Consider the following 10734-nt stretch of genomic DNA (forward strand, 5'->3'; position numbering starts at 1 on the left):
CCAACGAATTCGATTCGCTAGTTGGGTGAAGTGACAGCAGCACAAGGGACGTGCGCATTGTTTTTTTTTTTTAATCATGTTTAGGTTGGAAGTAAAAAGTAAAATTTTTCAATTTGTTTTACATTTAGAGCAAAACAGAGACGTTTTGCAAGATACATATATGGCCAATGCGAGAAATAATGATTTTCAACCATTTTTAGTCGGTGAAGTGAAAATATAGATGTTTATGAAACCACCCGAACCAAAATGCAAGCACAAAACGCTTTCAATGATCCACAAAATAAAGATTGTCGATGTTTTGCATTTGTTTCGAAGTAATTGTACATAAAGCTATGTTCACTTAGAATCCGGAATCATGTCACATTTTCTAGTGGCGCTCTCAATGAACATAATCATCATTCTTTTGCAGCACTCTGATCATACACTAATCCTCTTTAAATGGTGAAAATTTCATCGATTTTCTTGCAACGAGTGAAAAGTTATTTCAGATTGAAGACAAGAGGAGGAAAAAAATCTTGCACAAACAAGTTGAAAATTTAGCGTGGTCAGGTACGACAGTCGCGAAAAATGTTAATATCTTCAAAACCATTATGTGTTATGTGCACAGATGTTGTTAATCATGGCATAAGGAAGTGTCATCGGAAGAAAAAAGCTTGGGTTCATTGATAAATCTGCTTTGAATTTGAAAATTTGGCAAGAAGTTCGAACTCTGGGCATGGTTTTTTCGCAACAAGATTCATACAATTCATACAAGGATGACAGCCTCAAGAATCGCGTGCTGCTTTTCAAAAACGCACACAAGGGATATGTAGAGGGTTTACCTATTTTGATGAGCTGCCATGACAGCCGGAGACGTTCAGTGGTATCGTCACAGATGGGTAGTGTTTTGTTTATCAACGAAAAAAACACTCAAATTTCGCGTTTTCCCAATTCATTTCGCAAAAAAAAAATTTGGCAATTTTTCTTCGGAAACCTAGTCAGACTAGTCAAGGCACTCAGGACACTGCATAGATGACCTGATTGTTGAACAAACGTGCGGAAGGGGTTGTTGCTAAAATTTACCACCGTTATGCAGATTTTTAGAGAGGTCAACACTGAAAAGTGAGAAAATGTGTGAAAAATCAAAATAAATAATTTCAATGATATTTTTCTATGAAAGTACAATAAATAACCTTTGTTTTGAGGGCTTCACCTTTTATGTTTGTTATTCCATCCCTAAGATATACGTGATTTTGTCATTCCGGATTCTAAATGAACATAGCTTTATTGTTTTTTTAAGAAACATGAAATAGAAATTCTTCTCGATTATCAGTAACGTTTAAGAAACCAAAAACTCAAAAGCTCGCCCCTCGGAATTACAGATTGGTTGTCATTTTCAGTTTGACATCGAATTTTGACATCCAGGTACTTTTTAGTTGGCTGACAGCTCAACTAACGGAGCCCCAACTAAAAAGCCACCCAACTATTAAACCCCCAACCAGCGAGTCATGACTGTACTGTGGTTTGTACATCCGTCCCTGAATTTTAATGTGCATTTGTAGCGCTCACAACATTTCAGGAGCGAACCAGTACAAAACACGCAAGCCGTCCCCTAACACGGACATCAAATTGTAGACGGTCTTGTGTTGTTGTCAAAATCAGGATGCCCCCTTAGGATTAGAAATTCCTAGACCAAAACAAGCTATGAATGCCGTATCAGATGCTGCGAACTAAAAGGCGAACTGCCATACAAAATACAATTCTATGATGACTGATGGACCAAGAACAATTATGAAACCTCGTCATCCTGGGTTTAGACTTCGTTATCCATATGGATGACTGGGCACAAATTAATGGTATGAGTTGCATGTTTGTGTTTTGTGCATTTCTGGAGCAACATTTGAAAAGGGCCCAAGAGGTCTTGTGTCTTTTTTCTAAACCGCTCCGTAGGGTATAACAGCAGCCCGCCCACGCAAATGAACACCGTTATCCGAAAGATCGATGTTTGCTCTATCTGACAAAGGTCTTAGTTTTTGTGAATAAGCTGAGGGGGGGTCCATTGTACGTCGTTTCCCGGAAAACCATTTCCCGGAAACCCGTTTCCCGGAAAACCATTTCCCGGAATGTACCATTTCCCGGAAAACCATTTCCCGGAATGACCATTTCCCGGAAAAAATGTTCAATATCAAAAAACAACATTTCTATTATTTTCATTATTTTGTAAAGATTTTTTTGCATAAAAATAATAAAGTTATGTACTAAATTCAATATGTATTAGTTTTTTTATGACGAGTATTATGACTAATAGAAGTCTCTAAATTACGGTATGCCTCAACAGCTAATTGGAGGGACAAGATACCATTGTCTCTTTTCCAGTTTTTTGATCTTACGAATATCAAAGACTTCTTGTTGAAAGTATAGCAGTATAACTTTAAAGAACAGCCTATGTTTAAACGAAAGGAAAATATTCGATGAAATTGTGTCTGTTCGTATTGTTGTCGAATAATGTGTTTGCTATCCGGTGGTAATTAAATGTAGTTTTATGAGTAACTAAGCCGCCTAAATTCATAACGTGATTTGTTAAACGTTTGTGCAAACTTCTGCTGTAGAGAATAGCCCAAAGATAGCAATGGAACTTTTCCATTTTATTGTTCGTATCTTGTTCCCAAACGTGGGGCCATGTGCATTTATAAGGTTCCAATGTACTATTCGTTATAAAGTAATCCATCCAACACAAGCCTCCCGCCATGAACTGTACGTTGCGAGAACTTTCCCTTCTTGAAGAGAAGAATAAGTTGTGGCGGAAGGAACACGCAGAAAGAGTGAAGCGTATGGAACAGTATTATGATCAAAAGATTGCGAATATTGAAGAGGAATTCCAAAGAGCCATGCAGAAGCCTAATTCGGATTTCAGCGCTCAGCGGAAAGCAATACTACGGAAAAAACAGTGGGTGTAAAGTCAGCGATGGAGCGATGGTGGAATCGACGCCTTCAAGTGAGAAAACCCAGCCGAAATAGGGAATCGCGCTACTTGGGCGGTGGCTTCTATATTCGTCTGTTTTCCACTATAACTCAGTCAATCTTGAACCAATTGACACAATTCTTGGAATGCGGTGAGATAGGTATAGTATCTACCCGTGTACAAAATTTCAAGTCAATCGGTTCAAAATTGACCGAGTTACAGTGGAAAACAGACGAAAATAACAGACGAAGAAAACCACCGCCCAAGTAGCGCGATACCCTAGTACTGCACGAGAGCAGTGGATCCAAAAAATGCAGACTCTCCCGAACCATCTTCGCAAGCAAAGTTTTTTCTACTGTTTCACAAGGCGCTATCAAAGGTGATCTAGAGTGTTCATCTCATCATGAGAGTGGAGCGATCACCAAAAAATTACCAGCTGATTTTCCAACAGCTGTTTCGTTTGTGAGTATGCAATCCATGACGTCATCTGTGTACAAGCTCGGGAAGAAGAAGTCAATACATCATGCAATTTCAAAGAATGAAATAGTCTACGACATCAATCCCGAAAAAACAATCAACTTTGTGCAGTGCTTCGCTTACCGGGTCTGTGTAAACTACGACGACGCAGATCAGGTAGCTCACCGAGTGCCGTATCCTATGGGAAACGAAAAACAATGCATGCGCGGTAGTAAGCAAAGCAAACATCATCGTTTGAAACCGGTGTTGTTGTTCGATCCCGGTGGTTATCGTTTGGATGGTTTGAATGGAGCTCATCATTGCATACAATCACCAGCTCAGAAGAGGAGAATGATGATATGGGAAAGACTTTGCAGCAGAAATTATAATTGCGGAGCAGTGGATGGGGCCAGTTTGTTTCAACCGTACCTACCACAATTGCGTATACGAAGGTATGGTGCTGCCACCTGGATGAAGTTTACTGTCTCGCAAACCATAATGAGAACTCACATGGAACATCGTATCAACACTACGTCACATTGGAGGTTTGGAAGATGGGGGGGGGGGGGATGTTACGAATGCTCGCATTACGTTTCGTGCTTAGTGGACCTGGCAACCCTGAAACTAAAGTATCGAGGATTCGATCGGAGCTGCCTATTGCAGTGAGGTGCGGCGATTCGGCAGTGTAATTTTGTCCATGAGTCCGATAGGAACTACGATGAGAGTGCACTGTGTTAGGAGAGTTGTTTGTCCCGTGAACCGATCCTTCTTTGTAAGTTTAATGTGTAATGTAATTGTAATGAAATTTTTAGCTAATAATGATAATAAATTGCAGTATTGAAGCTGCTCGAAATAGAAGCTGCTGTTGATAAGGTGTCAATGTTCCGAACGCGACATGCCTCCTAACACAGCCATTCAGCCAATCACTACTGCAAAGCACATCGGCCACATGCCTAAAATCAAAGCTTCCTGGAAGATATAATCTAAGCCCAGGGACTTTTTATATGATTAGGGATTTCAGACTTAAAATACGAAAAATGAAAATATTTGTTGAAATAATACCATACATTCTTTTAAAATAGTTGCCCATAAATATAAAGTAGAAATAAAAATGGACCAAACTACGAATATCAAAAAATAATTACATTTAAAAATAAACATACATAATTTTTAGCATTTTCAGTCATTCTTCAATTGCACAAAAAATAATTATACAATAAAATATTATAACTTCGAGACATATTCTTATATAAGATTTCATAAGATCATATGATTATTTTGGTCCGACTTAAATTTCGAAAGTTATTCAGTTCTCCAAGTTTTAGCCAAAAATAATAAAATTTATAGGCGATGGAAAAATGTGATTTGGACTCAAACTAAGATAATTTTTATTTTCTTATCGGTTATGGATCTTACTGCCTTTAATTGTCTTCAAAATTAAAATTCTTAGAAGTTCGTTGAACATACAGGAAAAAAACATCTAATTTTTTGTCTCTTCTTTGTATTATAATCATTTAGCTGAATAACAGCTTATTCAGCCATAATTTAAAAATCAGGTTTAAGAGCGGCCTATCGTCTGTTGTACAGCGTTATCTTTTAACATAATTTCAAAGATAACTTAGTGGTCTCAAAACATTGTTTACACTCACAGGTTTTTTAATGTATTTTTCTTTTATAAAAGTACTCGAATTTGTATACCTGGGAACTTTTGCAACATAATCATTCCCTAAAGTGTACATGAAACAATTTATAATTTCAGACTTAAAGATTTTGTATGTCCCGCATTGTATGCTCATATGTCTCGTTTTTATCTTGTTACTATCTGGTCAGCCAAACTTTCCCAAACTTTTTGCTATCGCGGCGCCCTTTGACATTTCCAAAAATGTCACGGCGCACTAAAGTTTTTAACATTTTTTTTTTAATTTTGGGCAACTATCACTTTACATTGTGCAAGACAAATTCGTTAATCACTTCTCTAATATCATGTATTCAGAATTCAATATTTGGAAAACTAACTTTTTTTAAATTAATTTCTTAAAGATAGTTTAAATATTTGTAAGATATCAAAAATCATGTTGATTTCATCATAGGAGTTTTAAAAATAAGAAGAAACTCAGATGTAAAGGTAAAACAAGCTGCTGAATTTCAACAATTCAGCCAACCTGGCCAACCACACGCTACGGCTCTGGGTATAGTTGTATCCTACCATAGTACAGTAGAGGATATGGTTTAAGTTTTAATTTTTCTTGAGTTTTCATCACTTTTAATTAAATAATAAAATTTAATCCTTTTTACTTATCATTTTTTTTTTTGATTTATTGAAAAAGCGTATATAAGTAATCGAATATTTGTCCTATATTTCTTACAAATTTTTTTCTGAAATTTGAAAAGACTGCCACTGCATATTCATTAACTTCACCAACTTCTTTCGGAGCTCCCCAAGAGCGTGGTTAGAGCGGGTTCATGGGAAGGTCACGTTTCATCTAAATGTCGTGTACACCTCAACGAGCTGACTCCAATCGGATGATTCCTTTCGATGCAGTTCCGAAACTAGCTGCGGCTATCAGGAACGGTAAAAAATAAATTGAACTACAAATCTTAATTAATAACAATATTTTCACCTACCATCCGGAACTGCGTGGAGGTACCGAAACAGTGTTTGTCTGGTGAAGCATTTCGTTCTCAGCCAGTTGAAAGATCCACATGCTCAATCTTCCGGTAGGCATTACAAACACTGATGTAAGAATATGGACATCCAACTGACCGCTGCAGATACTTTACTGCACAGATAAAAATAATGAGATTTACACGTCATGTAAACTTCAGTTTAGTCATGTAAACTTAGTGGTATGATGGTTTACATGATATATCATGTAAAGTTACGTTATATGTCATGTAAACACACAGAGTCATGCTGAATTACATGACATATAATGGAAGTTTACATGATATTCTATGACTTTTACATGATATGTCATGTAAACTTCTGTGATATTCCACGCTCCAATCATGTGCATTATATATCACAGAATTTTACACTCTTTTTTCGATCTGTGTGGGATTGTGAAGAATTAGCCTAAGTTAAAACTCACGAATAAAAAGAAATTAAAAAAAACTTTTCTGGGATGCTGCTTCGCTCTGCCAAAAAGTACAAATATCTATTTCAATCGAAAGCACAGTAAAAAACAAATGAAAAAACTTACCCCCGTTGGCTCCGTTTAACGAATTATACGAATATCAAGAAATTTTGGCCCGGAAAACACTTTTCATGCAGGGATACTTAGCCACACTCACTTCATCCACCATGTTTATTTATTCACAGCCAGTCAGATCGAATTACAACAACTTTAATGGTTGGACAATTTTTGCTTATGGTGACACAGTAGAAACTGTTTGTAGAAAATAATACCTATAGTAACCATATTAACTAGTAACTCTGTTACTGTTTTTCCGCTTGTGTCGGAATGTGATGCGAACTTAGCGATAATAGGTAACAATAGTAGCTATGATGGTATTGTGGTGTGTACAGTAATATTCATGCAGGAGGCTGATGGAGAAAAGAAGTTAATATTGATGATCAACTTCATACGGCCTCGAACAGTTTTCTATGAGCACTTCCACAGTTATTAACTGAGAGCTTCCGCTGCCAATGACCATGTTTCATGTGTGGCAGGCACGAAGATACACTATAACTACACGAAGGCACGAAGATACACTATAACTAAGGAAGTCAAGGAAATTTCCTTTACAAAATGTTCCTGGTCCACGAATTGAACCCGTCACCCTCAGCATGAATTTGTCCTTCTTTTGAAAATAGGTCGTTCTTTCAAGTATCATTACCAAAACAGTTTTTTTGCGCTGAAACTGCTGATATTCAATCCATATTTTTTTTTTCTTTTTAAACATCAGCTATTTTAATTCTTTCTAGTTTCATTGTTAAAATATTTTTTGGCACTAATTGTTAAAAAAAAGGTAAAATCAACAGATCCGTTTCCAGTTCCATAAGTGCTGAATAGCAATTCATCCTGATAACCATTCGGCCTGATGACCATTCGGCCTAGTGACCATGTAACCGTTCGTAAACTATTCTTGCGGATTTGGTTAAAGCACGGTGGCTTAAGCGCCACTCTCAAAGAGGGACTACCGGTCGTGTTGAAATTTGCCCGACTTTGCAAGAGACTATTTCACTCGGGAACGGTTTTGAACGGTTCTCGTTAAACGGCAGAATTTCTTCGAACGCAAATTTAACTCCAACTCTTTCACAGGCTAAAAATACTTAGGGAAAACCGAAGGGATTCTCACTCATCCGAGCGAAGTAATGGGACAAAAACGTAACGTAAGGTAGTGAGTATGTTTATTCAACTGAGTGATGTGAAACTTAACGGAACTAAACGAAATTTTAAACTTTCTACTATTTATTCTAGGAAATTCATTCGTGTTGGACGGAAGATATTCATACGGGATGGAAAAGAGCAAAACATGGCCATGTACAAAAGCTCTCACGTACCTGCGCAGGTTTTTCGGCGATCCGATGCTCGGGGACGGAGGACGTAGCTAGAAGATGGCGACGACTTCGATGTTTGGAGATGGCGATCAACAATGGTGTTCGCCGGCGTGACCGTGCTGCGATTTGGCGCGCAGCGACGACGAAGGACCCGTGTGCAGTATGGCCGAATTACCGGTGCGGAGGGAGTGGCGGCTGGTTGGAAGCTTCCGATTGTTCTACTCGAGAGGGAAACAGCGGATGCCGCTTGTACCCGGTAGGATCCTCCTCCGGTCGATAGAAAGGCACCAAAAGCCCAGCGACCCGGCTTCGTGTACTTAGATTCCTGCAATGACCGAGCGGGGAATGGTACGTTTTCTATTTTCTAGATTTGGATCGGATTCGCGGCGTGCTATTGACGACACGCTTCAGCGAATCGTACTCCGGTCCTCGGGGATTGACGGACGGGACCTTACCTTCGGCTTTTGGCGACCGACGGGAGAACCTCGCTACGATAATGCACTCACGCCTCCGTTTAACTGCCTACGGAAATGGCGGTACACTCCACCAGAAGTTCCCCGATTAAGCGATGACGGTTGCCGAACGAAAATTCACAAAAACCAGCCGTGCGAAAAAGCGCTGGGCGCTACACGTCCAACAGGAACTACCATTAGATTTAAGCACTTTAACTATAATTAGAATTATAAATGTAACTCAATAAAAATTCAGCAGAAACCGCGAAATCTCGGACCTCGGTCCACTAAACGTGAAAGAAAGACACCAAAAACGTTTAACATCACTTGTACATTAAGAAATTCACTCACTACTTTTACCTTTAATTTGCAAAAATAACTTGCACAGTAATAACGTTCAATTAACTTCAACTCAATCTTAACCCTTATGTGGCCGACAGGGTACCCGGGTACCTAGCGCCCATTTAAAAAGCACGGTGTAGAAAAAAGCAAAAAGAATGTCGGACACTTAACGATTAAACTGAACTCAAACTCAATATAACTTTAGAACGATTTAGGCTTAACTCGCGCACTTCTGCTTGCCAGCCGTACTCGTAGCGAAATGACCGAGTCAGAATGTCGTTTGCTCCTCGAAACTGTGCCGCTTTTCAAAAGTCCCACTATTGAAATTGCTAACTTTTATTCCAAATCGCGCTAACTATTTTGGCATGGTGATTTTTATGCATGGCGACAAAATTGCAGTGCGACTGTAATCCGCCAAAAAGTATGCAAGCGCCATGCGCATCGTGCTATAAAAGCGCTAATATTATGCCTCTCAAGAAAAATCAGAATATGGCGATTATCTGCCTCTGGCTTCTGATATTAGCGCGACAGTCACTAATCATAACAGCGTCACTAGATTTAGAAGTATATAATTAACTATATGGGGTTTGACAGCAAGAACACTCATTCCACTGAGCTACTCTTGCCGTTCGTCACAAATACATTCAAAAACATCTGTCACTTCGCGAAACCCACGTGCTTTTGTTTTTGGCGGGAACACTTTTTCTTTTGTTTTGCCTTGCGACTGTCATGCGGCGGTATGCATTGCGAGCGTACGACCGCCGCAGGACTCTAATAAAAGATAAGCGCGACAATAACACGAAAGCTTCAACACATACTATGACATACATGATCATTGGTAACAGGCATGAACCGATTTTACAAACAAATGAAATATTTCAATATCGTCAACATAAATACAAAACAAAAATTTAAATAACTTTTAGTCTATTTATTTATTTTTCTTCTCGATTATAACTAAAAAACGCAAAACGTTACAACCATTTGGCCTAGTTACCATTCGGCCTAATGACCCTGCATCTGTTTCAGCATAGACATCGGGATTTACGCCAAGGCTCTATATTTCATTAGAACGGAATGGAATGGGGAAAAAGATGCTTACTGGTAGGTTATGAACTGACATGGGGATCTTGTGGATCCCTGGGGAGCTGCGGAGACCCAGCAAGCTATAAATTGTGACCAATGGTTACAATTTATCGAATTTAAGCATTTCAAAATTTTGTGTATGCGTATTTCAAATGTGAATTTCATTCGATTGAGTCAAGCCAATTTTAATCCGAATAAATTAAACTTCTAGATTGGTCTTCTTACCCAAAGCAAGGGTAGAATATGGCAACTTTTATTTCTTGCCGTACAAATTTCGGCCAACGTTACACAATCGTATTTTAAATTATAGTTTTCTGTGTGGAAATTCCCGAGCAAAGGCGAATAACAAAATGATAAGACGTCCTGTTATTCACGATGCACCAGAGCGCGAAATATCCTAACAAACGCTTAATACTGGAAGGTTGTTTAAATTTATTTCAGGACGAAATGATTAAAGCAGACGCTTATATGGTGGTCTATTCAGTAGTTGATAAAAGCACCTTTAGTCGGTCAGAACAAATTCTGAATATACTACATGATATGGACCTCACCCGCACTCGACCCATAATTTTAGTTGCGAATAAAATTGATCTGGCTCGATCAAGAGCTGTATCTTCACAAGGTAAGGATGTTGGATGTTAAAAGTTACGTTTGCATATAATTAAGAAGCTCTCATTTAAGATGGAAAATGCTTGGCCTGCACCCACAGGATCAAATTCATAGAGGTGTCTGTCGCAATCAACCACAATGTAGACGAATTGTTAGCCGGAGTCTTATCTCAAATTCGTCTGAAAAGGCAACAATGCGCAGCACAGGTAAGCATTGATAACGTGTAATAATTACTAAACTGGGGAAAGTGTTGTATATTACACAGCGCAATTAAAATAACTATTGGTCTGTCTCAAGAGCAAACTTATGTGTCTCCGACAGATTTTGGGCCGCTGAATTCGAAT

At 38.6% G+C, this 10734-nt stretch overlaps 1 protein-coding gene across 1 annotated transcript in view; it reads right to left on the reverse strand.

Moving 5' to 3' along the window:
• Positions 1-10196, reverse strand: part of LOC134288992 (uncharacterized) — a 232276-nt gene extending 222080 nt beyond the window's left edge. Inside the window, exon 1 of the mRNA XM_062854973.1 lies at positions 3068-10196. The gene's annotated coding sequence lies outside the window, so the exon portion shown is untranslated. The remainder of the gene's footprint in view (positions 1-3067) is intronic.
• Positions 10197-10734: the final 538 nt, after the last annotated feature.

Source organism: Aedes albopictus, chromosome 2 (assembly GCF_035046485.1).
Source record: "Aedes albopictus strain Foshan chromosome 2, AalbF5, whole genome shotgun sequence".
Taxonomy (NCBI): domain Eukaryota; kingdom Metazoa; phylum Arthropoda; class Insecta; order Diptera; family Culicidae; genus Aedes; species Aedes albopictus.